Here is a 15,000-nt window from a genome sequence, read left to right on the forward strand (position 1 = left end):
TAGAGACTGACTATATATTACATGATCAGCGCCCAAATCTCCTCTACACCCAAGCTAGGACCAGGGAGGGTCAGGCGTTCATTTAAAGGTTGCTCATGAATGGCAGAGGCAAGGGACAGTGACATTGCCATAGCAAGCAGGACAATGCCCTAGAGACTGACTATTTTATGCAATCAGCGCCCAAACCTCCTCTCCACCCAAGCTAGGACCAGGGAGGGCCAAGCAGTGACTGCTGATGACTCGGCAGATAGACCTATAGGCTCCCTCAAACCACCCAACCTTGGCTCACAAGGATGGTAAGGTTGCAGACACTAACGGCACTAACGAGACTGAGCGGGACTCGAACCCCCGACTGGCGATCACCAGGCAGAGACGTTACCAATCAGGCCACAACAACCGGGAAATATTAATTCGATTTTAAAATAAACTTTCTTCTCTTCTAATCTGTTTTTTGACATAACAGTATTCTAGAAGTTTTATTCCAGCTGTGACCAGTATGTGGAATGATCTTCCTAATCGGGTAGCTGAATCAGTTAAACTTCAAATGTTTTTTTTTTATGTTGAACAGGCTGACATAAGTCTTTTTATAGTCTATGTATGAACGATCTGTTTTAATGTTGTTAATCCTTTTCATATTTTATTTTAATTTTTCATTACTTCTCATATCGTTTATTTATTTCCTTATTTCCTTTCCTCACTGGGCTACTTTTTCCTGTTGGAGCCCTTGGGCTTGCTGTTTCTGGCTGTTCCAACTAGGGTTTAGATAATAATAATAATAATACATTAAGGGGTCGGTTGCCTCATGCACCCTCTCCACTGCTTTAAGGCACCCTCTTCCACCAAACCTCTTCTCGCCATATCATCCTTCACCTTATCACAGCATTTAACTTTGGATAAAACTATTACTAAACCGTGTAAAAGGGGCGAGTGAGTTAAACAAACTCCCAGCAACGGAAAGAAGCCAAATTGAATTCATCGCAGAAATTCTAATTAAACTAATTGCTAAAACACATAAGAAATACATAACAGTAATTCCCTAAAAGCCCGTATGGGGGCAGCAAGCTAATTTCCTCTTAACACTTCCCTAAAGTTTCTAATTACCCAGGCGAACTTGGAAGCCATAGCGAAAAGTTAAGATCCTGGCAATCTTATAAAGCTTTTCTGAACTCTCTCTCTCTCTCTCTCTCTCTCTCTCTCTCTCTCTCTCTACTTTCACACGGATCTTGGACGAGCTTCAATCGGTCATACTCAAATCAAAAGGAAGTGAAGTTATTCAAGGTGAATAAGTGAATTCTATTTCGTATTCGTTACTTTTACTATTACTATTGGGTAGTGCCATAGCCTCTGTACCATAGCCTTCCACTGTCTTGGTTTTCAGTTTTCTTGCTTGAGGGTACCACTTGGGCACTCTGTTCTACTTTGTTTCTCTTCCTCATATTTTTTTTGAAGTTTTTATAGTTTATATATGAAAGATCTAATTAAATATTTAATTTGGATTGTTTATTACTTCTCTTGTACTTATTTATTTCCTTATTTCCTTTCCTCACTGGACTATTTTATCCTGTTGAAGCCCTTGGGCTTATAGAAGCCTGTTTCTCCAACTAGAATTATACCTTAGCTAGTAATAATAATAATAATAATAATAATAATAATACCTAAGCTACAACCATACTTGGAAAAAAGGGCGCTATAAGCCCTAGGGCTCCAACAGTAGAAATAGCCCAGTGAGGGAAGGAAATAAGGAAATATGGTAGCGTTCCTGAGTGTACTCTCAAGCAAGAGAACTCTAACCCAAGGCAGTACATGGCGAAGGTACAGAGGCTATGGCACTACCTAAGACTAGAGAACAATGATTTGATTTTGGAGTGTCCTTCGCCTAGAAGAGCTTCTTACCTTAGCCAAAGAGTCTATTTTACCCTATCCAAGTGGAACGTAGCCACTGAACAACTACAGTAGTTAACCCCCTTGAGTAAAGAAATAACAAACACCTTCGTCAAAGAGTACCCTTCACTAGTGTACGCGACCGGACAATTTATGGCTAAATATTTAGATAAATATTCATACAAAGATTCAACCCTTCCCACCCTTCAACTTTAATATCTACATCACAGCAATTTGGGAAATTTATGGGAGATTGTGGTTCCCGAGTGTAGGCTACCACTCGGGGTTCCTCCTTTCACCAGGGCATGACTAATCTCTATCTCCACCATACCCTATGGACGGGGAGAGACCGAGTAGTTATTTGTTTAGCAATGCCACTCAACTTAGGTGCGAATATTTCATCACCTTACAATATTGCACGTTGGTATTCATGCAAATCAAACTCCAACAGAATTTCGCACACATTCCACCAGTTTACTATCTCAATATATCAACCATCAAAGGCGATAAATTTAAATTATCAAGTGGGCTTTATCACCCCCCCCCCTCTTAATTGGGTAAATAAATTTATTCACAAATATTATCTAATCAAACAACTTTTAAGTGGAAGGCCAGACATATCGTGTTTGGCTAGGCGGTTATATATCAAGTATTAGAGATCCTGATATAGAATTTCGAGAATACCTATGTGCGTGATTCAACCCACATATAATACTTAATTACGTTTTTTTACATATTTCACATTATATATATATATATATATATAATTATATATACAGTATATATATATATATATATATATATATATATATATATATATATATATATATATATATATATACATATGTTAAAAAAGGCACATTTAAACGTGCTTTTCATATTTCAAATAAGCCATACATTTTAATACATTAAAGTCTGGATTCTTTTACCGACCTCGGGATCAGGATACTTGTATGACAGTGCCACTACCACCACACACACACACACACACACATATATATATATATATGTATGTATGTATATATATATTTATATATATACATATATATATATATTTATATATATACATATATATATATATACATATATATATATATATATATATATATATAAAATCCTTTTCACAGTATGTGGGGATACCTTAACGTGGTGAAAGAGTTGTGTATCACCACGATCAACAAAGTTGTACTAGTCACGGCCACCCATACTAGGTTAGTTTGCTGTGAGCAATCAAACTAAAATCTTCTACCTCACCAATCCGCAGTGGCCAGCGCGGTGATGATAACTGGCCAAACCCCAGCATGAATAAGGACATGTCTGAGGCTTTTGTCCTGCAGTGGACTACAAACGGCTGCATTTGCTGTTGTTGTTTTTGTTGTTGTTATTGTTGGATATACAATGTATATCATTATCACCTATACACTTCTTTACTTAGGAGGGGGAGGGGGGGGGGGGGCTACAATTTGCTTCGAGGCAGATGCTGAAGGATGTTGACAGACCCATGTCTATTGAATCCTGGTTACGACTCACCACAGTTAACAAACTACTTGACTCTATAATTGAATCTAAGCAAAACTCTGAACAGGAAATTTTACTCAAATTACCAAACTAAGCTTTTTTATTTTCTTTTTCTTTTTTTAAGTATTAACAGCATCACCCTTAAATGATTTTAATGATTCAAAAAAAAAAAAAAACTACTAATACTATTGGCCTTCCCCTTTATAATTATCATTATTACTAGCTAAGCCACAACCCTAGTTGGAAAAGCAAGTAGCTAAGCTACAACCCTAGTTGGAAAAGCAAGATGCTATAAGCCCAAGGGCTCCAACAGGGAAAAAATAGCCCAGTGAAGAAAGGAAATACGGATATAAATAAACAATATAAGAATAGACAATTACAATAAACATTTTAAAAACATTTACAACATTAAAAGATATTTCATGAATAAACTAAAAAAAAAGACTTATGTCAGCCTGCTCAACCTAAAAATATTTGCAGGTAATTTGAACTTATGAAGTTCTACCAATTTAACTATCCGATTAGGAAGATCATTCCACAGCTTGGTCACAGCTGGAATAAAACTTCTAGAATACTGTGTAGTATTGAGCTTCACGATGCAAACGACCTGACTATTAGTATCAACTGCATGCCTAGTATTACGAACAGGATGGAACTGTACGGGAAGATCTGAATGTAAAGGATGGTCAGAATTATAAAAATATCTTTTGCAACATAAATAATGAACTAATTGAATGACTGTGCCAAAAATTAATACCTAGATCAGGAATACGAAATTTAATAGACCAATTAGTTCCTGTTCAACATTAAAATATTTGCTGCCAGTTTGAACTTTCGAAGTTCTACATATTTAACTATCCGATTAGGAAGACCATTTTCTACATGGTCATATCCTTCAATGGCATTTTACGCAATCTGTGATCCAGTGCTTCCCTTTCAAGGGTATTTAAAGCAATTTGTGATTCAGTGCTTCCCTTTCAAGGACATTTTAAGCAATCTGTGATTCAGTACTTCCCTTTCAACGATTTCTTACGTAATCTCTGATTCAGTGCTTCCCTTTCAAGAACATTTTAAGCAATCTCTGATTCAGTGCCTCCCTTTCAAGAGCATTTTAAGCAATCTCTGATTCAGTGCCTCCCTTTCAAGGGTATTTTAAGCAATCTGTGATTCAGCGCTTCCCTTTCAAGGGTATTTTAAGCAATCTGTGATTCAGTGCTTCCCTTTCAAGGGTATTTTAAGCAATCTCTGATTCAGTGCCTCCCTTTCAAGGGTATTTTACGCAATCTGTGATTCAGCGCTTCCCTTTCAAGGGTATTTCAAGCAATCTGTGATTCAGTGCTTCCCTTTCAATGACATTTTACGCAATCTGTGATTCAGTGCTTCCCTTTCAAGGGTATTTTATGCAATCTGTGATTCAGTGCTTCCCTTTCACGGGTATTTTGCACAACCTGTGAATCAGCCTTTCCTCTTCAAGGGTATTTTACGTAATCTATGATTCAGTGCTTTCCTTTCAAGGGTATTTTACGCTACCTGTGATTCAGTGTTTTCCTTTCAAGGGTATTTTACGTAATCCATGATTCAGTGCCTCCCTTTCAAGGGTATTTTAAGCAATCTGTGATTCAGCGCTTCCCTTTCAAGGGTATTTTAAGCAATCTGTGATTCAGTGCTTCCCTTTCAAGGGTATTTTAAGCAATCTCTGATTCAGTGCCTCCCTTTCAAGGGTATTTTACGCAATCTGTGATTCAGCGCTTCCCTTTCAAGGGTATTTCAAGCAATCTGTGATTCAGTGCTTCCCTTTCAAGGACATTTTACGCAATCTGTGATTCAGTGCTTCCCTTTCAAGGGTATTTTATGCAATCTGTGATTCAGTGCTTCCCTTTCAAGGGTATTATAAGCAATCTGTGATTCAGTGCTTCCCTTTCAAGGGTATTATAAGCAATCTGTGATTCAGTCCTTCCCTTTCAAGGATATTTTACGCAATCTGTGATTCAGTGCTTCCCTTTCAAGGGTATTATAAGCAATCTGTGATTCAGTGCTTCCTTTTCAAGGGTATTATAAGCAATCTGTGATCCAGTGCTTCCCTTTCAAGGGTATTTTAAGCAATCTGTGATTCAGTGCTTCCCTTTCAAGGGTATTTTACGCAACCTGTGATTCAGTGCTTCCCTTTCAAGGATATTTTACGCAATCTGTGATTCAGTGCTTCCCTTTCAAGGGTATTTTAAGCAATCTGTGATTCAGTGCTTCCCTTTCAAGGGTATTATAAGCAATCTGTGATTCAGTGCTTCCCTTTCAAGGGTATTATAAGCAATTTGTGATTCAGTGCTTCCCTTTCAAGGATATTTTAAGCAATCTGTGATTCAGTGCTTCCCTTTCAAGGGTATTTTACGTAACCTGTGATTCAGTGCTTCCCTTTCAAGGGTATTTTACGTAATCTGTGATTCAGTGTTTCCCTTTCAAGGGTATTTTAAGCAATCTGTGATTCAGTGCCTCCCTTTCAAGGGTATTTTACGCATCCTGTGATTCAGTGCTTCCCTTTCAAGAGTATTTTACGTAATCTGTGATTCAGTGTTTCCCTTTCAAGGGTATTTTAAGCAATCTGTGATTCAGTGCCTCCCTTTCAAGGGTATTTTAAGCACTCCGTGATTCAGTGCTTCCCTTTCAAGGGTATTATAAGCAATCTGTGATTCAGTGCTTCCCTTTCAAGGGTATTTTAAGCAATCTGTGATTCAGTGTTTCCCTTTCAAGGGTATTTTAAGCAATCTGTGATTCAGTGCTTCCCTTTCAAGGGTATTATAAGCAATCTGTGATTCAGTGCTTCCCTTTCAAGGGTATTTTAAGCAATCTGTGATTCAGTGCTTCCCTTTCAAGGGTATTTTAAGCAATCTGTGATTCAGTGTTTCCCTTTCAAGGGTATTTTAAGCAATCTGTGATTCAGTGCTTCCCTTTCAAGAGTATTATAAGCAATCTGTGATTCAGTGCTTCCCTTTCAAGGGTATTTTAAGCAATCTGTGATTCAGTGCTTCCCTTTCAAGGGTATTTTACGCAACCTGTGATTCAGTGCTTCCCTTTCAAGGATATTTTACGCAATCTGTGATTCAGTGCTTCCCTTTCAAGGGTATTTTAAGCAATCTGTGATTCAGTGCTTCCCTTTCAAGGGTATTATAAGCAATCTGTGATTCAGTGCTTCCCTTTCAAGGGTATTATAAGCAATCTGTGATTCAGTGCTTCCCTTTCAAGGGTATTTTAAGCAATCTGTGATTCAGTGCTTCCCTTTCAAGGGTATTTTACGTAACCTGTGATTCAGTGCTTCCCTTTCAATGATATTTTACGTAATCTGTGATTCAGTGCTTCCCTTTCAAGGGTATTATAAGCAATCTGTGATTCAGTGCTTCCCTTTCAAGGATATTTTACGTAATCTGTGATTCAGTGCTTCCCTTTCATGGGTATTTTAAGCAATCTGTGATTCAGTGCTTCCCTTTCAAGGGTATTTTAAGCAATCTGTGATTCAGTGCTTCCCTTTCAAGGATATTTTACGCAATCTGTGATTCAGTGCCTCCCTTTCAAGGGTATTTTACGCAATTTGTGATTCAGTCCTTCCCTTTCAAGAGTATTATACGCAATCTGTGATTCAGTCCTTCCCTTTCAAGGGTATTTTACGATACCTGTGATTCAGTGCTTCCATTTAAAGGATATTTTACGCAATCTGTGACTCACTGCTTCCCTTTCAAGGGTATTTTAAGCAATCTGTGATTTAGTGCTTCCATTTCAAGGGTATTTTACGCAACCTGTGATTCAGTCTTTCCTTTTCAAGGGCATTTTACGCAATCTATGATTCAGTGCTTTCCTTTCAAGGGTATTTTACGCAATCTGTGATTCAGTGCTTCCCTTTCATGGGTATTTTAAGCAATCTGTGATTCAGTGCTTCCCTTTCATGGGTATTTTAAGCAATCTGTGATTCAGTGCTTCCCTTTCAAGGGTATTTTAAGCAATCTGTGATTCAGTGCTTCCCTTTCAAGGATATTTTACGCAATCTGTGATTCAGTGCTTCCATTTCAAGGGTATTTTACGCTACCTGTGACTTAGTGCTTTCCGTGCAAGGGTATTTTACGCAACCTGTGATTCAGTCTATCCTTTTCAAGGGCATTTTACGCAATCTATGATTCAGTGCTTCCCTTTCAGGAGTATTTTACGCAATCTGTGATTCAGTGCTTCCCTTTCAAGGGTATTCTAAGCAATTTCTGATTCAGTGCCTCCCTTTCAAGGGTATTTTACGGAATCTGTGATTCAGTCCTTCCCTTTCAAGGGCATTTTAAGCAATCTCTGATTCAGTGCTTCCCTTTCAAGGATATTTTACGCAATCTGTGATTCAGTCCTTCCCTTTCAAGGGTATTTTAAGCACTATGTGATTCAGTGTCTTGAAATTCCCTTCAGGCGATTTCACACAAGCGAAAAAAGGCCCAGAATTCGCAAAGGACAATTTAATCTACTGGGAACTCCTTAATACTATTCGAACTCCGGGAACACTCCGTCTCATACAATCAGCCTTAAAACGTTTTCTCTTTTTCCTCGCGGAATAAAATCCATCCTCATGTGATTGCAAAACTAACTCCTTACGCTCAGAACACTAGAAGCAAGAGGAAGGAAAAGACATCTGGTCAGCACTTGGCAGAGATTTACGAGTCACTTTCTTAAACGTTTGCTCCTTGTTTTATTTCGAAGCATTTCCTACAGCATTTTTTTCCCAGTCCTGACACGGACAGCTGACAAGGACAGCTCCTGACGAAAGAGGGCTCAAACTGCAATCGCAAATTAGAGTGAGACTGACAGGTGACATTCCGTCCAATCACTTGAACAGGGTTTAAAGTTTTTAAGGTATTTACCTTAGTTTGGGGTAACTTGTATGGTTTATATGTGATTTTTAAGGTAATTTCGGTTTTACTAGCTTCAAATTTAGGGAAATTTTAAATGTTTTAAGGTAATTTGAGGTAAAAAGCAGCAGCTCAACCTTCTCTAATAGTAGTGGGCGCTTGAGCGTTAGACCACAGACAAAGAAAAAATGGGATGGCAAAATTTCTATAAATTGTCTGGAAAAAAATAATGCTTTTCCAGGAACATTTCCAGACTGAATTAACATATTAAAACAGGGGATATTTTCATAATATACCAAGCGTGTATGAAAGTAGTTGCATTAAAGCAATTACATATATATATATATATATATATATATATATATATACATATATATATTATATATAATATATATATACATATTTATATATACATACATATATATATATATATATATATATACATATATATATTATATATAATATATATATACATATTTATATATATACATACATATATATATATATATACATATATATATTATATATAATATATATATACATATTTATATATATACATACATATATATATATATATATATATATATATATATATATATATACATATATATATTATATATATAATATATATATACATATTTATATATATACATACATATATATATATATATATATATATATATATATATACTGTATATATACATATGTATATATATACACTTTATATTATAGGGAAGATATATGCTGTTTATATAATCTGATAATGTTCGTTTACATAATTAAAGGGATAAAAATCTTTGTTTAATATCCAATAGCAGTAAAAATATCCAACGGATATTTTCTATAAACTAGGATATGAGGACATCGCATGATTATCAAATGCGGAAGTTAATAATCCCTCTTGCCAAAAAAAAATAAATATTTATTTCGACAGTTGTGCTGTTCACGGCAACGCTCAGAAATTCACTGTTTTTTTTTTAAATGAAATAATAAAACAATGGTATTATCATCCAGCAAAAGGAATCCATAATGTATGAGCTATTGTATTTGTTTCTGGGAAAAAAAATTACTTCACTGGTTTCCGTCCAACACAAATGAATAAATACGAAAGGAAATATAAAAATCTATAATTATCAAAAACAATTTTTTTCACGTATTGTCCCGTTCATTAGGGGGTCGGTTGCCTGATGCACCCTCTCCGATGCTTTAAGGCACCCACTTCCACCAAACCTGTTCTCTCCATATTATCCTTCACCTTGAAACACGGTGCTACCACCTGGCTAAGTAATCAAGTTCTCGAGCTGTAGATTATATGGAATCGTATTCCATCTCAGACTGTTCCTCGCGAGTCTGTACAGAAAATTGCTGAGGCCAACAAAAAGGACGCGAGGCTAGTAACTTAAGTCATAAGAAAATGCTGAGATACTATAAGTCTAAACTTCATTGGTGCCACCCCTTTCGAAGGAAATACCCTACCGAAATTTACCACAATTCAAAAAAAAATCATAAGAATATTCAAAGAGATAGTATCAATATCTTGCCACATCCCCCTTCCTTTACACACACACACACACACACACACACACACACACACACACACACACACACACACAAAATTACAAACCCAATACATTCAATAACCCATTCTTTAATATGCTCAAGCAAAAGCACATAACAATGTTTGTATAACTATATATTTTTCCTTTTCAAATACCCAACCAAAGAGAAATGAATATATGCAGTCCTCCACATATTTTCCTTTTCAAATACCGTACTAAAGAAAAATTGATATATACAAGCCTCCATATATTTTCCTTTTCAAATACCCTACCAAAGAAAAATTAATATATACAATCCTCCAATTTTCTCCCACACTGTAAAAAAAAAAAAAAACCGTAATTTCAATCGGAAATTCTCCCTAAAAATATACTGTTCTCAGCCGTATTTCAGTAAAACACGGGCGACCTTTATTTATACTCTGATTTGTTATAATCGTTCACGGGTTGGTGACCGTACTATCATTCCTTAATGTCAATATATCCGTTTTTAAAACGGCAAATGACTGGCAACATTTATTTCAGGAATTTTTACCGTCTTGTTACAGCAAAATTTTAACAGAGCACTTCCATATATTTTGCTTTTCAAATAACCAACCAAAGAAATTTCACATATACAATCCCTCAATTTTCCCACCCCAATATAAAAAGAAATAAGCGAACAAAACACAGTAATATAACAATCACCTCCATCTCTCACGCTCACTGGAGCCTAAGCAAGATCTAAAGAAGTTAATACGGTGTGACAATGCTTACACTCTCACCGAGCAATCTACGCCTGGGCTTAATCTATCGATCAGTCTGTAGCGTTATTGTATCGCCTGGAAATCCTGACGGGAGATTGACTCGGGCGTTATAAATGATTAGGTCTACCTCGCCTGCTACATTTAAGGATTTAGAGCAAAACTGATTAACTCGGTTCGTTGCGATACACACATACACACACTGCGAAGAAAGAAAGAGGGAAAGGGAAGACAAAAAAGGAAGAAAGAAGGAAGGGGAAGACAGAAAAGAAAGAAAAAAAGGAGAAGACAGAAAAGGAAGAAAGAAAGAGGGAAAGGGAAGTCAGAAAAGGATGATAGAAAGAGGGAAAGGGAAGTCAGAAAAGGATGATAGAAAGAGGGAAAGGGAAGACAGAAAAGGAAGAAAGAAGGAAGCGGAAGACAAAAAATGGAAGAAAGAAGGAAGGGGAAGACAGAAAAGAAAGAAAGAGGGAAAGGGAAGACAGAAAAGAGAGAAAGAAGGAAAGGGAAGACAGAAAAGAAAGAAAGAAGGAAGGGGAAGGAAGAAAAGAAAGAAAGAGGGAAAGGGAAGGAAGAAAAGGAAGAAAGAAGGAAGGGGAAGGCAGAAAAGAGAGAAAGAAGGAAAAGAAAGACAAAAAAGACAGTAATAAAGAGGGAAAGGGAAGACATAAAAGAAAGAAAGAAGGAAAGGGACGACAGAAAAGAAAGAAAGGAGGAAAGGGAAGACAGAGAAGAAAGAAAGAAGGGAAGGAAAGATAGAAAAGATAAGGAAAGAAAGAAAGAAAAGGGAAGATAGAAAAGAAAGAAAGAGGGAAAGGGAAGACAAAAGAAAGAGGGAAAGGGAAGACAGAAAAGAAAGAAAGAAGGAAAAGGAAGACAGAAAAGAAAGAAAGAGGGAAAGGGACGACAGTAAAAGAGAGAAAGAAGGAAGAGAAAGACAGAAAAGACAGTAATAAAGAGGGAAAGGGAAGACAGAAAAGAATGAAAGAAGGAAAGGGAAGACAGAAAAGAAACAAAGAAGGAAAGGAGAGACAGAAATGAAAGAAAGCAGGAAAGGGAAGATAGAAAGGAAAGAAAGAAAGGAAAGGGAAGATAGAAAGGAAAGAAAGAAAGGAAAGGGAAGATAGAAAGGAAAGAAAGAAAGGAAAGGGAAGATAGAAAGGAAAGAAAGAAAGGAAAGGGAAGATAGAAAAGGAGATAAGGAAAGAAAGAAAGGAAAGGGAAGACAGAAAAGAAGAAAAGTAAGAGGGAAAGGGAAGACAGAAAAGGAAGACAGAAAAGAAAGAAGGAAGGAAAGGTAGGATAGAAAAGAAGATAAGGAAAGAAAGGAGGGGAAGACAGAAAAGGAAGAAAGAAAGAAGGAAAGGGAAGACAGAAAAGAAAGAAAGGAGGAAAGGGAAGCAGGAAAAGAAAGAAAGAAGGAAAGGGAAGATAGAAAACAAGATAAGGAAAGAAAGAAAAGAAAGGGAAGACAGAAAAGGAAGAAAGAAAGAGGGAAAGGGAAGACAGAAAAGAAAGAAAGAAGGAAAGGGAAGTTAGAAAAGAAGATAAGGAAAGAAAGAAAGGAAAGGGAAGACAGAAAATGAAGAAAGAAAGAGGGAAAGGGAAGACAGAAAAGAAAGAAAGAAGGAAAGAGAAGACAGAAAAGAAAGAAAGAAGGAGAGGGAAGATAGAAAACAAGATAAGGAAAGAAAGAAAGGAAAGGGAAGACAGAAAAGGAAGAAAGAAAGAGGGAAAGGGAAGACAGAAAAGAAAGAAAGAAGGAAAGGGAAGTTAGAAAAGAAGATAAGGAAAGAAAGAAAGGAAAGGGAAGACAGAAAAGGATGATAGAAAGAGGGAAAGGGAAGACAGAAAAGAAAGAAAGAAGGAAATGAAAAACAGAAAAAAAGAATGAAAGGGAAGATAGAAAAGATGATAAGGAATGGAAGAAAGGAAAGGGAAGACAAAAGAAAGAAAGAAAGAGGGAAAGGGAAGATAATATAAAAAGAAAGGAAGAACTGCCTTGCTAGAGCCAGTGGGAAAGTAATTTTGGATTCTAGAAAAAAAATATTCTCTGAATACATCATTATCACTGTGTGTGAGTTCACTTATTCTAAGCTCTGTTTTGAAGCCTTGGGACTAAAAATGGTGTTGCAATACGTATCAGTCTGTATTATATTATATTTTTTAATGTAGCGCATTTGCACTGACTCGCATTTGTGCCCCTTTAGCTCGGAAAAGTTTCCTACCAGCTGATTGCTTGGACAAAATAATTCTAACCAATCAGCTGGTGGGAAACTTTTCCGAGCTAAAAGGGCATCCCTGTGAATCAGTGCAAATGCACCTCGTTAAAAAAAAAGTTGAGTATATGTTGTGGTAGCCTATTCTAAAAGTCTCTGTCTCGCAATCTGTTGGACGGGTGTTCAAAACCAGCTCAAGCTCAATATATCTTAGTAGTTTCTGGTACATCAGCATCTATGTTAACCCCTTCCTCAACATATCTTGCTAATTATTGCTTTCCCAGAATTTAAATAACCACCTAATAACTCGGTAGGTAGACATATATAAAATTCCTTATATTTCAAAGAACCTTCCCTAATGTTTATATTGCTGCCTCTCCCACTCTGATGGAGGTGGGACACCAATGAAGGAAAAACCATATATAAATTAATATAGTATAAAATAATTATCTCTCTCTCTCTCTCTCTCTCTCTCTCTCTCTCTCTCTCTCTCTCTCTCTCTCTCTCTCTCTCTCTCTCTCTCCACGAGTAACAGATTGTAGTTGGTCTGTCTTTCATCTTAAGTGACAGATTGTACTTTTTCTCTCTTTCTCTCTTTTCAGGAGTAACAGATTGTACTTTGAAGTGTCCTTCTCCTAGAAGAGCTACAGTTTCTCTTCTACTCTTAACAAGAGGAAAGTAGCCACTGGACAATTACAGTGCCGTAACCAGAGAGAAGGATCCAATGTAGTACTGTACATAACATGTATGTCATGAAATATAATCATGAGAAGTTTCTAGATCCACTTGAATTCCAATAGGGATATGGGGATTAGGGGAGCCTATTGATCTAACTGCTGAGTCATCAGCAGATATTGCCTGGCCCTCCTTGGTCCTATCAAGATGGTAAGTAGGCGTTGGCACTTATCCTTTGTATATATGGTTAGTCTCTAGGACACTGCCCTGTGCCTTGCCTCTGCCATTCATGAGAGACTTTTAAACCTTTAGTGGAACGTTTTTGACTTGCAATCCGTAAGTCGAGAGTTCGAGCTCAGCTAACAGCCCAATACTGTCCTCACCATCCTTCTGAGTCATGGATTAGAGGTTTAGGGGCTATTATCTGGCTCATCCTGGTCAATACTTGGGTGGAAGGGCGCTGATCATACGTATATATGGTCAGTCTCTAGGAAATTGTGTCTCTGCCACGCTTGAGGGACCTTAAAACATGTAGACCACCTTAACTACTGTTAGTCTCTTGGAAAATATCCGAATATTTTCATGTTTTTTTAATCAAAGTAAAAAAAAAATAAAAAATAAAAAAAGAAAAAAAAAAGCTTACATAAGTCATAATAGACAGAATGAATTTATTTATTTATTTATTTATTTTTTTTGGGGGGGGGGGGTAGATAAACGTTGAGCGTTCTGAACTATAAATGCTATAGACCCTCTGTTACAAATCAAATATTACAAATTCACTTTTATTAACTCAATAGTTTTGAAATGGCTTTCCAATGAAGTAGTAAAAACGACGGAGCGGAGAAAATTTCTAATGGATTTTTAATACAATCTAACTAAAATATAATTAACATTATTAAATGTTTTGGTGATACTCGAGTAAAAAATATTACTTTTTCCATTGATTTAATGTTCACAATTATTCATAAGCTTTGAAAATTTAAGTTTAGGTTCGACCCCAGAAGCCGTTGTAAGATTGAAACACTAGGGCTGTGGTAGCCTATTGGTAACGTCCCTGTCTAGCGATCTGCTGGACGCGGGTTCGACACCCACTCAAGCTCGATAGTATCTTATAGTGTCTGTAAACTCACCATCCTTATGAGCTAAAGATGAGGGGTTTGGGGGAGCCTATCCTAACTTAATGCAAGGGGGTTTGGGCATTGATCATATGTTTAAAGGTTTAAAGGCCACTCATGAATGGCAAAGGCAAGGGACAGTGACACTCCCATATTTAGCAGAAAAATGCCCTAGAGGCTGACCATATATACATATAATCAGCGACCAAGCCTCCTCTCCAACCAAGCTAGGACCGAGGAGGGCCAGGCAATGGCTGCTGATGACTCAGCAGATAAAACATATAGGCATCCCCAAGCCTCCATCCTTAGCTCATAAGGATGGTGAGATTGCAGTGACCAAAGGAATTAACGAGTGTGAGCAGGACTCGAACCCCAGTCTGGCGACCAACAGTCACGGACGTTACCATATAGACCACCACAACACT

The sequence above is a fragment of the Palaemon carinicauda genome, chromosome 15 (genome assembly GCF_036898095.1).
Source record: "Palaemon carinicauda isolate YSFRI2023 chromosome 15, ASM3689809v2, whole genome shotgun sequence".
Taxonomy (NCBI): Eukaryota; Metazoa; Arthropoda; class Malacostraca; order Decapoda; family Palaemonidae; genus Palaemon; species Palaemon carinicauda.